At 41.0% G+C, this 9,850-nt stretch overlaps 1 non-coding gene across 1 annotated transcript; it reads left to right on the top strand.

Moving 5' to 3' along the window:
• Positions 1–752: 752 nt before the first annotated feature.
• On the top strand, positions 753–860 carry LOC112718670 (small nucleolar RNA R71). The gene has a single exon (XR_003161000.1). It is a non-coding gene; the product is annotated as a small nucleolar RNA R71 (small nucleolar RNA).
• The last annotated feature ends 8,990 nt before the right edge of the window (positions 861–9,850 follow it).

Below are 9,850 nucleotides of genomic sequence, written 5' to 3'. Positions count from 1 at the left end.
GCTTTGCACTCTCCTTTTGGATTTTCTTCTGTATTGCTTGGAAGAGTGCTAGGAGGGAGTTCAGTAATTTTCTTGCTCAGCTGACCCACTTGTCCCTCCAATTTTCTAATGAAGGATCTTGTTTCAGTCATGAAACTTTGAGTGGTTTTGATTAGATTAGAGACCATGGTTGCTAAGTCAGAGGTGTTCTGCTTAGAACTCTCTGTCTGTTGCTGAGAAGATGATGGAAAATGCTTGCCATTGCTAAACCTGTTTCTTCCACCATTATTATTGTTGAAACCTTGTTGAGGTCTCTGTTGATCCTTCCATGAGAAATTTGGATGATTTCTCCATGAAGGATTATAGGTGTTTCCATAGGGTTCTCCCATGTAATTCACCTCTTCCATTGAAGGGTTCTCAGGATCATAAGCTTCTTCTTCAGATGAAGCCTCCTTAGTACTACCTGGTGCATTTTGCATTCCAGACAGACTTTGAGAAATCATATTGACTTGCTGAGTCAATATTTTGTTCTAAGCCAATATGGCATTCAGAGTGTCAATCTCAAGAACTCCTTTCTTCTGATTAGTCCCATTGTTCACAGGATTCCTTTCAGAAGTGTACATGAATTGGTTATTTACAACCATTTCAATTAGTTCTTGAGCTTCTGTAGGCGTCTTCTTCAGATGAAGAGATCCTCCAGCAGAGCTATCCAAAGACATCTTGGATAGTTCAGAGAGACCATCATAGAAAATACCTATGATGCTCCATTCAGAAAGCATGTCAGAGGGACACTTTCTGATTAATTGTTTGTATCTTTCCCAAGCTTCATAGAGGGATTCTCCTTCCTTCTGTCTGAAGGTTTGGACTTCCTCTCTAAGCTTACTCAATTTTTGAGGTGGAAAGAACTTTGCCAAGAAGGCATTGACTAGCTTTTCCCAAGAGTTTAGGCTTTCTTTAGGTTGTGAGTCCAACCATGTCCTAGCTCTGTCTCTTACAGCAAAAGGGAATAGCATAAGTCTGTAGACCTCAGGGTCAACCCCATTAGTCTTGACAGTGTCACAGATTTGCAAGGATTCAGCTAAAAACTGATGAGGATCTTCCAATGGAAGTCCATGAAACTTGCAATTCTGTTGCATTAGAGAAACTAATTGAGGCTTAAGCTCAAAGTTGTTTGCTCCAATGGCAGGGATAGAGATGCTTCTCCCATAGAAGTCGGGAGTAGGTGCAGTAAAGTCACCCAGCACCTTCCTTGCATTGTTGGCATTGTTGTTGTTTTCGGCTGCCATGGGGTCTTCTTCTTTGAAGATTTCTGTTAGGTCCTCTACAGAGAATTGTGCCTTAGCTTCTCTTAGCTTTCGCTTCAAGGTCCTTTCAGGTTCAGGATCAGCCTCAACAAGAATGCGTTTGTCTTTGCTCCTGCTCATATGAAAGAGAAAAGAACAAGGAAATATGGAATCCTCTATGTCACAGTATAGAGATTCCTTGAGGTGTCAGAGGAAAAGAAAAATAGAAGGCAGAAGTAGAAAATTCGAACTTTATCAAAGAAGCTGGAGTTTGAATTGTGCATTAAGGAATAGTGTTAGTCCCTAAATAGAAGGATGTGAGAAGAGGGGAAGTAGTTTTTGAAAATTAAGTAAAAGATTTTGAAAACATTTTGAAAAACACTAATTGATTTTCGAAAACCAAGAGTGGAAAAGAAATCAAGTGATTTTTGAAAAAGATTTTGAAATAAGAAATTAAAAAGATTTGATTGAAAACTATTTTTGAAAAAAATGTGATTAAAAAGATATGATTGGTTAAAAAAAATGTGATTGAGAAGATATGATTTGAAAAACATTTTAAAAAGATTTGCTTTTTAAGATTAATGACTTGGCTATCAAGAAAAGATATGATTCAAACATTAAACCTTTCTCAACAGAAAAGGCAACATACTTGAAATGTTGAATCAAATCATTAATTGATAGCAAGTATTTTTGAAAATAGAAAGAAATTGATTTTGAAAAAGATTTGATTGAAAAGATTTGATTTGAAAAAGATTTGATTTTGAAAAATTTCGAAAACTTGAAAAAAAAATTTGCATTAAAAACAGAATCTTCCCTCTTGTGCCATCCTGGCGTTAAACGCCCAGAATGGTGCACATTCTGGTGTTTAACGCCCAAAACTCTACCCTTTTGGGCGTTAAACGCCGAGCCAGGCACCTTGGCTGGCGTTTAAATGCCAGTTTGCCCTTCTTCACTGGGCGTTTTGAACGCCCAGCTTTTTCTGTGCAATTCCTCTGCAGTATGTTTTGAATATTCAATTCTCTGTATTATTGACTTGAAAAGACACAAATTAAATATATTTTTGGATTTTTAATAATGAGGAATAATCAAAATGCAACTACAATTAAATAACAATGCATGCAAGACACCAAACTTAGCAGTTTATATACTGCTGACACTAACAGTGAGAATGCATATGAGACATATAAACACTCAAGTCAATAGAATTCAAAGATCAGAGCAATGAAATCATCAAGAACAACTTGAAGATTAATGAAGACACATGCATGAATGCAAGAAGAACAGAAACATGCAATTGACACCAAACTTAAAATGAAACACTAAACTCAAACAAGAAACATAAAATATTTTTTTTTGGTTTTTATGATTTTGTAAATTGTTTTTGATTTTTCGAAAATTAAGTGGAAAAGAAAATAAAGGTATCAAAATTCTTAATGAGAATTCCAGGAATCATGCAATGTTAGTCTAAAGCTTCAGTCTAAAGGAATTAGACATGGCCAGCCAAGCTTCAGCAGGACATTGCATTCAAGAGCTAAATTGATGAGAATCAATCAGCTTTGGTGATGATAAGAACATCACTTTGAAACACTAGAATTCATTCTTAAGAACTCTGAAGAAAAATACCTAATCTAAGCAACAAGATGAACTGTCAGTTGTCCAAAATCAACAATCCCCGGTAACGGCGCCAAAAACTTGGTGCAGTTGCCGGATCAAAAGTTTGGCACTGATGTTACCGGACCAAAAGCTTGCCGAAAACTCGAACAATCCCCGGCAACGGTGCCAAAAACTTGGTGCACGAAATTGTGATCACTACAACACAAATAATCCAAGGTGATGAATCCAAAAACTTGGTGTTCAATACCATGGCATAAACAGAACTTCGCACAACTAACCAGCAAGTGTACTGGGTCGTCCAAGTAATAAACCTTACGCGAGTAAGGGTCGATCCCACAGAGATTGTTGGTATGAAGCAAGCTATGGTCACCTTGTAAATCTTAGTCAGGCAAACTCAAATGGTTATGAATGATGAATAAAACATAAAGATAAAGATAGAGATACTTATGCAATTCATTGGTGGGAATCTCAGATAAGCGTACGAAGATGCTTGATTCCTTCCGTCTCTCTGCTTTCCTACTGTCTTCATCCAATCCTTCTTACTCCCTTCCATGGCAAGCTGTATGCAAGGGTTTTACCGTTGTTAGTGGCTACCTCCCATCCTCTCAGTGGAAATGTTCAACGCACCCTGTCACGGCACGGCTATCCATCTGTCGGTTCTCAATCAGGCCGGAGTAGAATCCAGTGATTCTTTTGCGTCTGTCACTAACGCCCAACCTTCAGGAGTTTGAAGCTCGTCACAGTCATTCAATCATTGAATCCTACTCAAAATACCACAGACAAGGTTTAGACCTTCTGGATTCTCTTGAATGCCGCCATCAGTTCTAGCTTATACCACGAAGATTCCGGTTAAAGAATCCAAGAGATATCCACCCAATCTAAGGTAGAACGGAGGTGGTTGTCAGGCACGCGTTCATAGGTGAGAATGATGATGAGTGTCACAGATCATCACATTCATCAAGTTGAAGAACAAGTGATATCTTGGAACAAGAACAAGCGGAATTGAATAGAAGAACAATAGTAATTGCATTAATACTCGAGGTACAGCAGAGCTCTACACCTTAATCTATGGTGTGTAGAAACTCCACCGTTGAAAATACATAAGAACAAGGGTCTAGGCATGGCCGTGAGGCCAGCCTCCCAAAGAGGGTTCAATCATAAAAACATGATCAAAAGATGAAAATACAATAGTAAAAGGTCCTATATATAGAGAACTAGTAGCCTAGGGTTTACAGAAATGAGTAAATGACATAAAAATCCACTTCCGGGCCCACTTGGTGTGTGCTTGGGCTGAGCATTGAAGCATTTTTGTGTAGAGACTTCTCTTGGAGTTAAACGCCAGCTTTTGTGCCAGTTTGGGCGTTTAACTCCCACTTTGGTGCCAGTTCCGGCGTTTAACGCTGGGAATTCTGAGGGTGACTTTGAACGCCGGTTTGGGCCATCAAATCTTGGGCAAAGTATGGACTATCATATATTGCTGGAAAGCCCAGGATGTCTACTTTCCAACGCCATTGAGAGCGCGCCAATTGAGCTTCTGTAGCTCCAGAAAATCCACTTCGAGTGCAGGGAGGTCAGAATCCAACAGCATCTGTAGTTCTTTTTAGTCTCCAAATCAGATTTTTGCTCAGGTCCCTCAATTTCAGCCAGAAAATACCTGAAATCACAAAAAAATACACAAACTCATAGTAAAGTCCAGAAAAGTGAATTTTAACTAAAAACTAATAAAAATATACTAAAAACTAACTAGATCATACTAAAAACATACTAAAAACAATGCCAAAAAGCGTATAAATTATCCGCTCATCAGTTGTCTTCATTGATGACATACTGATTTATTCCAAGACTGAAGAAGAGCAAGCGGAACACTTGAGGACCGTGTTGCAGATTCTAAAGGAGAAGAAACTTTATGCAAAACTGTCTAAGTGCGAGTTTTGGAAGAGTAAGGTGAAGTTTTTGGGCCATGTGGTGAGTAAGAAGGGAATAGTCGTAGATCCAACTAAGGTAGAGGCTGTGATGGATTGGAAGCAACCAACCACCGTGACGGAGATAAGGAGTTTTCTGGGTTTAGCTGGCTATTACCGAAGGTTTATCAAGGGCTTTTCACAGATAGCTTTGCCAATGACAAATTTAACCCGCAAAGACACTCCGTTTGTTTGGACGCCTGAGTGCGAGGAGAGCTTTCAGACATTGAAGAAAAAGTTGACCACTACACCTGTGTTAGTGTTACCCGAGCCGAATGAGCCATTTGAGGTGTATTGTGATGCCTCGTTGAAGGGTCTAGGGTGCGTGCTGATGCAGCATCATAATGTGGTGGCGTATGCCTCACGATAGTTGAGACCTCATGAAGTTAGTTACCCTACGCACGATTTAGAACTCGCTGCGGTTGTGTTTGCCTTGAAGGTGTGGAGGCATTACCTCTATGGGGTTAAGTTCCAAGTTTTCTCCGATCATAACAGCTTGAAGTACCTCTTTGATCAGAAAGAGCTTAATATGAGGCAGAGAAGGTGGATGGAATTGTTGAAGGACTATGACTTTGAGTTGCATTACCATCCAGGAAAGGCGAACGTAGTGGCAGATGCGTTGAGTCGGAAGTCATTATATGCGGCTTGGATGATGCTTCAAGAGGAGAAGTTGCTCAAGGGATTCGAGAGTCTGAAAATTGGTGCTCGAGAAGTATCCGGAACTTTGTGTTTGAGCCGATTAGAAATCTCAAGTGACTTTAAGTCCAAACTCCTAAAGGCTCATCAGAATGATGAAGCTTTATGGAAGGTGTTACCGGCTATTGAGCAAGGAAAACAGTGGAGAGTCGGAAGAAAAAGATGGGTTATAGAGATTCAAGGGTAGGATCATTGTGCCGGATGTTGGCACTTTGAGGCAAGATATTTTAAAGGAGGCACACAAAAGCGGATTCTCCATTCACCCGGAAAGTACTAAGATGTACCATGATTTAAAGGCGATGTTTTGGTGGCCGGGTATGAAGAATGATGTGGCGGAATATGTTTCAAAGTGCTTAACTTGTCAAAAGGTAAAGATTGAACATCAAAGACCTTCCGGGATGTTGCAACCTTTAGAGATTCCGCAATGGAAGTGGGAAAGTATTGCAATGGACTTTGTGTCGGGATTGCCAAGGACTAGGGCTGGTTTTGATGCTATTTGGGTGATTGTGGACCGACTGACGAAGTCAGCTCACTTTTTGCCCATTCGAATGACTTACACCCTTGAGGAGCTAGCACGGTTATACATAAAGGAGATTGTGAGACTTCATGGTGTACCTGCTACTATAATCTCTGATAGAGATCCTCGCTTCACTTCAAGATTTTGGGGTGCATTTCAGAAAGCTTTTGGAACCCGATTAAGCTTGAGCACGGCTTACCATCCTCAAACAGATGGTCAATCTGAAAGGATGATCCAAACACTAGAAGATGTGTTGAGAGCTTGTGTTTTGGACTAACCGGCGAGTTGGGATCGGTATATGCCATTAGTGGAGTTTGCATACAATAATAGTTATCATGTGAGCATCGGAATGACCCCGTATGAGGCCTTGTATGGGAGGAAATGTCAATCTCCGGTATGTTGGTATGAAGCTGGAGAGAAAAGCTTGTTAGGGCCGGAAATGATAGCTGAGACTACTGAACAAGTCAAGAAAATCCGTGATAGGATGCTTACGACGCAGAGTCGTCAAAAGAGTTACGCTGATCAGAAGCGAAAGCTCTTAGAATTTGAGGAAGGAGATCATGTTTTCCTTAAGGTTACTCCGACCACAGGAGTAGGTAGGGCGATTAAGGCAAAGAAGTTGAATCCTCGATACATTGGTCCATTTCAGATCCTGGAAAGGATTGGACCGGTGGCGTATCGTATGGCTCTACCACCTCATCTTTCGAATCTGCACGACGTGTTTCACGTGCTGCAGCTTCGGAAGTACACTCCTGATGCTAGCCATGTGTTAGAACCTGAGTCGGTTCAGTTAAGGGAAGATTTGACGCTTCCAGTGGCTCCGGTCAGAATTGATGATACTAGTATCAAACAGTTGCGTGGAAAAGAGGTTTCATTAGTCAAAGTGGCTTGGAGTCGAGGCGGTGTTGAGGAACACACTTGGGAACTCGAGTCGGAGATGCAAATAGATTATCCGCATTTATTCTCAGATAATTGCATTTGAATTTTGTGGGCAAAATTCTCAATTAGGTGGGTAGAATGTAAGACCCGGTTAATTAACGGCTAATTAACCCATAAATGAGAATTTATTCTAGAAAGCCCAAAATGTGATTTTTATGCCTAAATATGATAGAGGAGATTGAGACGAGAATTTCGGTACCAATTTTATAGAAATCGGACCAAGATTGGACCGAACGGGCCAAACCAGGCCAACCGGACCCAAAGTGGGGCCCTTGGTCCAACATAACTAAACCAAAACCCTAGTTTTCAGCATTCTCTCTCCTCACTAAACACACTCACATGCTGAAAATGGAGGCCATGGAGGGAAGAACACTCTCTCAAGTTCTTTCTCTCACTTGACCTTCAAACCACCATAACTTTTGATCTAGAGCTCCGATTGCCGCTCTGTTTGTGGCTACGCGTTCACCGCGGAGAGCTCTACAAAACCCATACAATTAATCTTGAGGTAAGCCACGTTTTACTCTTCGAAATTCCAGCCTTGTTTTCGAGTTTTATGAGCAAAAATGTTGAGATTTTGGGCTCTTTGACGTTATAGGACCCAACTCTCTTGAAGGAGAAGGTTAATCTTGTCTCATTGGTCCTTGGGTGTGGTAAGATTCTCAACCCTAGTGTAATTTGTTGTTCTATGATGTTTGGGTATTGAGATGTTGTGTATGGGTATGATGATTGTGGCTTAGGTTGTGTATATGTGAATATTGGAGCTTGAGTGGTGATTTTTAAAAGCTTGAAAAAGGGATTTGGTGGTGAAAAATCTGTTCTTGGAGGTGTTGAGGCCTTGAGAGCTTGTGGATAAGTGATTTGGAAGTGCTCCGGTTGAGCTTGGGAAATCGGCTAAGGTATGGTTTCGGATTCCGGTATCTAATATGTAATGTGGTAGGAAATACTTAGGCTAGAGGCCCTAAGATAGGCATTGAATGGTTGATGTTGTTGAATGATTGAGATATATGATGTGGTCATATATGTGATGATGATTATTGATGCCTTGATGGTATGATGTATGAGAAATATGCATGTTGTGATATATGCTTGATGATTGATTATGGTTGAATTGTGGGTTGGACCATGTTGATGGTGAGTATGATATTGATTGTGTACAATGATGATTTATTGGAATTGGTGTTGTTGAGAATCGGCATGAGGAAGAGTATATGATATGTCAATATGTTTGAGTTTGAGCCACTTGGGTGAAGTGGGTTAAAATGATGAGATAGTGATTTTGTAAATTGTGGTAATGTGTCAATGTGTGAGTTGAGGAGGCTTGATGTTGAATTTGAGATATATTGATTGATTTCAAAGAAAAGGGATGAAATTGGCATGTTTTGATTGGTTTTGAAAAGAGTTGAAAATGGCATGTTTGAAAATGGCACTTTGTGGTTTTTATGAAAAACATGGTTTTTGGGCATATTTTGACGGGACATAACATGGACTACGGATCTCTGTTTTGTGCCAAATCTATTTAGAAATGATTTAAAATGAGGAAGTTATGTCTGTTGGAAGATTGGGGTTTAAATCTGTGAATTCTGCAGCTTTTAACTTAGAAAATTTTTAGCAGAACGACCCCTCGCGCGTAGGCGCACTTGGCGCGTACGCGCCGTTCTTCCAGAAAATGCCATCCACGCGTGCGCGTGATGTGTGCGGGCGTGCCGATTGTGCTGCACCCAATGCCCAGCCATTTTCCAGAGAGTTATGCCAGAACTGTGCCAGTTTTGTGCCTGGGGCACGAGAGTATCCACGCATACGCGTGGTTGACGCGTGCGCGTCGTTTGGCTAGTTTTCAATACACGCGTTAGCGTGCATGACGCTTACGCGTCGATGAGTTTTCGAGGCCATCCACGCGTGCGCGTGGAGTGCGCGTACGCGTGGACCTGTTTTTATCCCAAAGTTGATTTTTGAGTTTTAAAAGCCAAATCTCATACTTCTAAGCCTCCGATCTCACCACTTATATCTTAAATGATTATGATATGTCTAGCTACGAGAAGAAAGGCTAGTGAATGAGGTAACTTGCGAGTGAAGCAAGGGAAAAATGAATGATCAATGAGGATCAAAGATGATTATGTGAGATGCGGAGGATGGTGGTAGAAGTGCTTGTTATGCCATGGGCCGAAAGGCTGTAATTGTTAATAAAACGGCTGGTTATGGATTTAACCGTGAGCCGGGTGGCTGGTTATGGATTTAACCGTGAGCCGGAATGGCTGTGTATGATATAAATATTGGCTGGTTCTGGACTGAACCGTGAGCCGGATGGCTGATATGGATGTTGATCCATGGATGAGAATTCATGCATGTTTATGCTGAATTATTGATAATTGTGATTTGCACTTCCACTATCTGAGATACGAATTTCCCTGGGTAGTAGCAGTGGCTAGCCACCACGTGCTCCAGGTTGAGACTTGATACTCTGTTGACCCTATGTCGTAAGTGTGGCCGGGCACTGTGAAAGACCCGGATGAGCTCGCCCCCGTAAATATTCACCAGTGAGGGTGATAGATATAGATCATGATTATGATCAAGTTTATAATGAGTATAACTCGAGTTGGGGATGCGTGACAGAGGGACAGTCCAATGGTTAGCGACTAGGACTTGTCGGGTTGGCTCTATAACCGACAAGATGATATCATCAGCCACTAGGGACAGGCATTCATCATATGCTACTATATGAATTGTTTGAGATTGCCTATTTGACTGCATATTACTTGCTAATTGTCTAACCGCATTTTTTGTCCCTATTTGTATATTTCTTGTCTGATATAACTGTGTTTGCTACATTATACTCCTGCCGGTGGTTGGGAGGTGAGAAGGAA

The sequence above is a fragment of the Arachis hypogaea genome, chromosome 10 (genome assembly GCF_003086295.3).
Source record: "Arachis hypogaea cultivar Tifrunner chromosome 10, arahy.Tifrunner.gnm2.J5K5, whole genome shotgun sequence".
NCBI lineage: Eukaryota > Viridiplantae > Streptophyta > Magnoliopsida > Fabales > Fabaceae > Arachis > Arachis hypogaea.
The sequence above is the reverse complement of the archived record's forward strand: the minus strand, read 5'-3'. Positions and strand labels throughout refer to the sequence as shown.